The sequence below is a fragment of the Esox lucius genome, chromosome 10, assembly GCF_011004845.1.
Source record: "Esox lucius isolate fEsoLuc1 chromosome 10, fEsoLuc1.pri, whole genome shotgun sequence".
NCBI classification, from domain to species: Eukaryota; Metazoa; Chordata; class Actinopteri; order Esociformes; family Esocidae; genus Esox; species Esox lucius.
Genome location: NC_047578.1, coordinates 6590544 through 6597037, shown reverse-complemented (window position 1 = coordinate 6597037; position 6494 = coordinate 6590544).

Sequence of the window (6494 nt, the reverse complement as noted above, 5' to 3'; positions counted from 1 at the left end):
ATGTACCTATGGTATATTTCGGTGTATCAGACAGGCAATGAACAGTAAAAGCAACAGCATAATGTGAGTGTTTGGTGTTTGTACTGTACATGTAGCATTGATAGATTCATGTTTTGACCTAATTCATTTTGTTGCCTGTCATAGCAATCCCTGTGTGCTCTTATCGCAATTTTACTTGCCAAAATGTAAAAAGATGTCGGCAAAAAAGTGCATTTTGGTGCAGAGATTAAAACATACGATAGTACGCAAAGCCAGTTACGTGTTCTGGTTTACGTTTACAAGTCACGGCGAGTTTTTGGCATCCGATCTCTCTGTGCCAATTACCTGTTCTGGTGCACAAATATAAGTTATATTGAGAGTCGCTTAGTGTTGGTAACGTTGACTCCCAAGTGCGTTTGTACCATAGACTGTAAAAAAAATGGACGACGCCCTTTCGCTCTTTTCCATTGGTGAAAACTGAAGCCGCCAGTGTCCCGATACGGCGCTGACATCTTGGACTTGCGTCTGCGCAGATAGTGATCTTGGGACCAGTTCTGCGCAGTAGTTATGCGCAGTAGCGAGAAGGAAGTAAAGCCGTAAAGCCGCGAAATCAACGGCCCCACCCCTGTGCCCCGCCCTCACTCTCCCTCGCAGAATGCGCATACCGTAATCAATCGCAAGTCCAAGTACAGTACAACCTTTGCTTGTTAAACCTAGACGATATGTTATAGCCTAACTTACATCATGTTTAACCTTAATTTAGAATAGGCCTAATACAAAAATAATTGGTAACTTTCTAGCTAACAATTCCCTGCTAGCTATTAACATGGCTATTAACGAGGCTTGTTGTCTTTTAGCTAACATTAGCTAGCCCATTACATTTATTTACTAATTAAATAGCTTATAAATTTAACTTACCGAAAAAAATTAAATCAAAGTATATGTATTGCGTTCCTCTAACAAAAAAAGAGGTATAACTCAAATAGCGCACAAACGCATAACAATTGCGCACAGCAAATGCAGAACAAACTGAACATAGAACAATACCACACAAAGACACCCAGAAACACAGGAACTTATATATGCGACCTAATGAGGGATTTATTTTTTATTTTTATTGAAAATATCAAAATTCACAAACAAACATGGCTGCATAAATTCGGTTCTTCAGAATAGGATACAGAACAGATATAGCCATAGGGAACAGCTCTTAATACAAACAGTAAATATATAGTAGTCTTAGTAACAAAAATAGAGAATGGTTTATAAAAGGCAAGTGAGACATAGAGAAAAAAAAATATGAATATATATATATATATATATATATATATATATATATAAAACCATAACACAAGGGGAGAATACATTCATTGTTCAACTATTTATCTCCGTTGGGAAGTGTTTTAGGGTATCATATATTTTTTGTGCTTTAGGACCTTTCAGAGTTTTTAAGGACTTCATATACAGTTTAAATTCATTTAAAAAAACAATACATTTGGGAGATGATTTCACAGTTCTACATTTATGAATAAAAAATTTAGCTAGACATACAATTGTATTAGAACAGAGCTCATCACCCTTATTTTGCAACACTAATCCGAATGTTACGTCGTCACAGGAAATAGTGGTTGGGAATGAAGATATCTGTTGCTTAATCCAGTTATGTATATCACACCAAAATGTCTGTATCACATTACATGAGAAAAACACATGGTCCGTAGTTTCGACATCATTTTCACAGAATGTACACGTATTAACATCTATACCAAAGCGAAGTCTCAGTAATTCTTTAGAGGGGTAAATGTTGTTCATTACCTTAAAATGTGTTTCTTTCACTTTAGGAGGTATAGGGAGTGTTAGATACATTGTTCTAAGTTTAGTGACTGAAACCTTATCAAATTTTTGTAAGATGTTATTTTTATTTTGGCTGTTAGGGTAAAGATATTCAATAAAACAATTCCTAATGAAGTGGTTAGTGCATTTTTTATCCAAAACAGAGATTCCTTGAATTGAAAGTGGGGCTAATTGTGGATGAATCGGATAATATTCCAAAGTGTTTCTTGTTAGAGAAACAAAACCCTAGGGTAGTGCTCTATGTAATTTAGAAAAGTCTGATTTTAAGGGTTTGAAATTATGTTTGATGCAAAATTGTTCAAAATTAAAAAAATGTCCATCGGTATCCATTAAGTCGGCCATGGATCATATGTTTTTCCCATACTAATCTTCAAAGAAGAGAGATCTGTTGCGGTGCAAAATATATCTGTTGTTCCAGAGTAATGATGTGTGAGGTGAGAAGTAATGCACGTATAACATTTTCCAATACAAGAGTATTTGTTTGTGAAACTCTGACAATGATATAGGTAAATTGTTAACATTAAAGTCCGCTCTAAGAAGACATTCTTATCCTCCAATGTTCTTAAACAAGGTCTTTGGAATACAATACCAGAAGGAGTTGCTATGTTTGATCCAAGATTTTAGCCAATTTATTTTTAAGGTACCATTAAGGCAGTCAAAATCAATAACTTTTAGACCTCCATCTTTTGTGTCTTTAACCATATGGCTTTTCTTCATATAATGTGGTCTGTTCCTCCAAATAAAATGTAGGTTGATTTGGTTGATAGATTTGTTTGGAATGGCATTGGAGTAGGCTGGGTAAATACATCTCGACAAACATTCCATCTTAGTTAGGTAAATTTGACCGAGTATTGACATGTCCCTCTGTAGCCATATATTTAGTCTTGACTTGCATTCTTTAATTTTATTTTCTACATTCAGAATCTGGCTCTGTTTTTGGTCTTTGGAGAGGTAGACCCCCAGGTATTTGATTTCTGATTTAATAGGGATATTACAGATATTTTCCAGTGAAGTGTCGTGAATAGCTATCAATTCACACTTTTTTAAGTTTAATGTTAGACCTGAGGCTTTTGAGAATTTTTCAATTTTGGCAATAGTCGTTGAAATTTGGTATCTATCTTTTAAGAATATTGTTGTATCATCTGCTAGTTGGCTAATTATTATGTCTGTGCCAAGCACATTAAGTTTTTTAATATCATTGCAGTTTTTAATATAGATTGCTAGCATTTCTGTGGCTAAGATGAACAGGTATGGTGAGATGGGGCAACCTTGAGGAATACCCACATTAATCTGGAAGCTTGGGGTGGCACCGCTAGGTAATAGGACACAACTACTAATATCTCGGTATAATCCACCAACCCATTCCCTAAATTTGATTCCAAAACCAAAGTGTTTGAGCGCCGAAAGAATAAATGGATGCTCCACAGAGTCGAATGCTTTATAGAAGTCTAGAAAAAGAAGGAAACCATCATCCCCTATTTGGCTTCTATACTCGATGATGTCCATTACCAACCTTATATTGTTATGGATTGATCTTCCTTTTAAGAACCCTGATTGTGTATCTGCAATAAGATCTGAAATCCCTGTTTGAAGACGAGAAACAAAGATGTAAGTTAGGAGTTTGTAGTCTGAATTTCTGAGTGTAATGGGTCTTCTGTTATCTATAATTCTGGGATCCTTCCCAGGTTTTGGAATTGAGATGATAACTCCATGTCTCATTGTTGGTGGAAGCACATGTTTCAAATATTTCGGTAAAGACTTGTAGCAGCAGGTCTCTTAAATCTACCCAAAAATGTCTGTAAGAATCACCTGTGAGACCGTCGGACCCTGGGGCTTTGTTTAGAGAAACAAGACCAATTACTGCATCAAGTTCTGTAATTGTTATTTGACTATCACATGTTTGTTTGAGGCCATCCTCTATTCTTGGAACATGTTTTGCTATAACCTTAAAAAAGTTCTGACAGTCCACGCTAGAAAATTTTGAGCTATAGAGCTGACTATAGAATTTCCAGATTTCTGAAGAGATCAATTTCTCATCTGTGACTTCATTATCATCAACCATCAGGGATCTAATGCTATTTTTTTCCTGTCTTCTTTTTTCAAGACCACAGAAATATGCAGAATTTCTTTCCCCCTCCTCTATCCATTTAGCTCTGGATCTCACAAAGGCCCCATGGGCCTTACGACTATAAATGTCATCTAGTTTAGGTTGGAGGTTTAATATCATCTGTCTATCATCCTCAGTTGGGTTTGGCCTATTGCAGTACATATTCAACTGATTAATAATGTCTAGTTCTTTCTTTTCACTATCTTTTTTAATTATTTTACTGAATGAGATGGTAAATTGGCATATTTTATATTTTAGGAATTCCCACTTTTTGGTAGCAGTTGTTAACTCCTCAGAATTGGCATATTCTTTAATTAATAATTTGATTTTTTGGCAGTAGTCATTATTTTTGAGCAGGCTGGAGTTGAACTTCCAGTATGTGTGTGAGTGAACATTGTTGTCACTGGGTTTGATCTGTAGTAAAATAACACTATGATCTGTTAGTGGTGCAGCAGACATATCAGAGCTAATATTACAAACTAGCAAATGATTCGGAATTAACCAGTGATCAATTCTGGATTTATAATTGTGGCTTGAGCTAAACCAGGAGTATTTATATATTTCTGGATTTAAGTGTCTCCAAATATCAACCAAATTTAGTTTTTCGCAAAAGCTTGTGAATATGGTGTTCGGATGACTTGCAGAGTATCTGCAAGGGTATTTATCAAAAAAATCATCATGAACCAGGTTGAGGTCTCCACCAATGATGATGTTATCAGTTGAATGTGTCAATTTGAGATTGTCTAAATGTAAACCAATTTGTTCCAGTAGGTTTCGGTTTTCTCTACTGATATTATAACCATAAATGTTGACCAAGATGAATTTCAGACCATCTATGTTTATAATAAGAATCAGCCAATGACCAAATTCATCAAAACACAACATGACCTTTGAAATTATTTAGGAGGATGGCGACACCTGCTGACCTTGAAGTGCCAAGGCTAAAGTAAGCTTCGTCTCCCCATTGTTTAGACCAAAATACAACATCTTCAACCTTAGAATGTGTTTCCTGCTAAAAAAATTATATTTGACTTCTTCCCTTCACAAAATAAAAAATACTTTTTCTTTTTGTCATGTCTCTTAAACCCCTTGCATTAACAGAAAGTAGAGAAATGTTACTCTTAAACCTGAACATAGAAAAAAAACAAATAAATAAAATTAACAAACAATAAACAACAATGGATTGCTGAATCCGGGAGGAGACCCCGGGGAAGACCTAGGACACGCTGGAGGGACTATGTCTCCCGGCTGGCCTGGGAACGCCTCGGTGTCCCCCCGGAAGAGCTGGAGGAAGTGTCTGGGGAGAGGGAAGTCTGGGCATCCCTGCTTAGACTGCTGCCCCCGCGACCCGGCCCCGGATGAAGCGGAAGAAGATGCTGAACTAAGCCTTCTCAAAACAACAGTAAAAGTTTCCTATCAGGAATATATAAGAGTAACAAAACCTCGAGAACACGGTTTCATTCAAACTTACTCGTTTTCACAATTCAAAAACCCCGGAAAGTTGTGTTTATGGTGAGACTCTCTGTCCATTAATGAAAGCATGGGGGCCCCGGAAACCTGTCTTTAGACCTGCCTTCATTGCTTGTTCAACTTTCGGCCACACAGCCATCCGTGCCTCTCTGTCTTCCTTGGTGAGGTCTTCTGAGAAGTGGATGTTGAGATCCTTGCAGACGGGGTGAAGTTTGGTGACCCGCCAGAGTTCATCCCTGAAGTGGCGTCCTGTGAATTGCATAATAATCTGACGAGGGCGGTTGGTGTTACTCTGCCCCAGTCGATGCACCGAATCCAGGATGAAATCCATCTTCTCCCTCCACTGTGGCACAATCTTTCCGATGATATCAGAGAGAATTTGTCGTGTGTTTTCATCTTTTCCCTCTTGTAAGCCATTCACTCGCAGGTTCCATCTTTTATAACGCTCCAGCTCCACAGCCCTTTTTTCCACTTCTACTGCTCTTTTCACCAGATCTGTGTTCTCCTCTTTTAATTGTTTCACCTGGACGTGCAGTGTTTGGCACTGTTCTTTACAATCTTTGATCTCGGCAGAGTTAAAATCTACCGCTTTCGCGATGTTGGCTATAGTCAGCGTGTTCTGCTTTAGCTCTGCTTTGAAGTCCTGCATCATGTTTTGAAGAGTGCCGATAGCAGCCAGGATCGCAGCGTTAGAGGCGTCCACCTCATGGGCTCCAGCAGTCACGACATCGTCTGGTTTTGACTTTTTCTGTGGTGCTGGTGGTTTGGAAGGAGATGTTAAGGTGTTTTTGGTTCCTCTGATATTAGTGTCCATCCTTTCTGGACCACCATAGTCGTGTTCTTGGAGAGCCCTCAGTTTGGCATTAGCTTTTATGCTAGCCATGTTATGGTTTGCAATATCGTATTCCAGGAGGTGCTCCGGGTCACTCACACGTTATTGAATATTATAATAAGTTTCTTACAATTTAACATTTGATATTTCCGGGTTTTTGTTGATTTATATGTTCATTCCTTTGATTTTTCAAGGCTTTGCTACTCAGAGCTATTCACATTGCGTCCACTCTCTCCGCCATCTTGAGCCCCC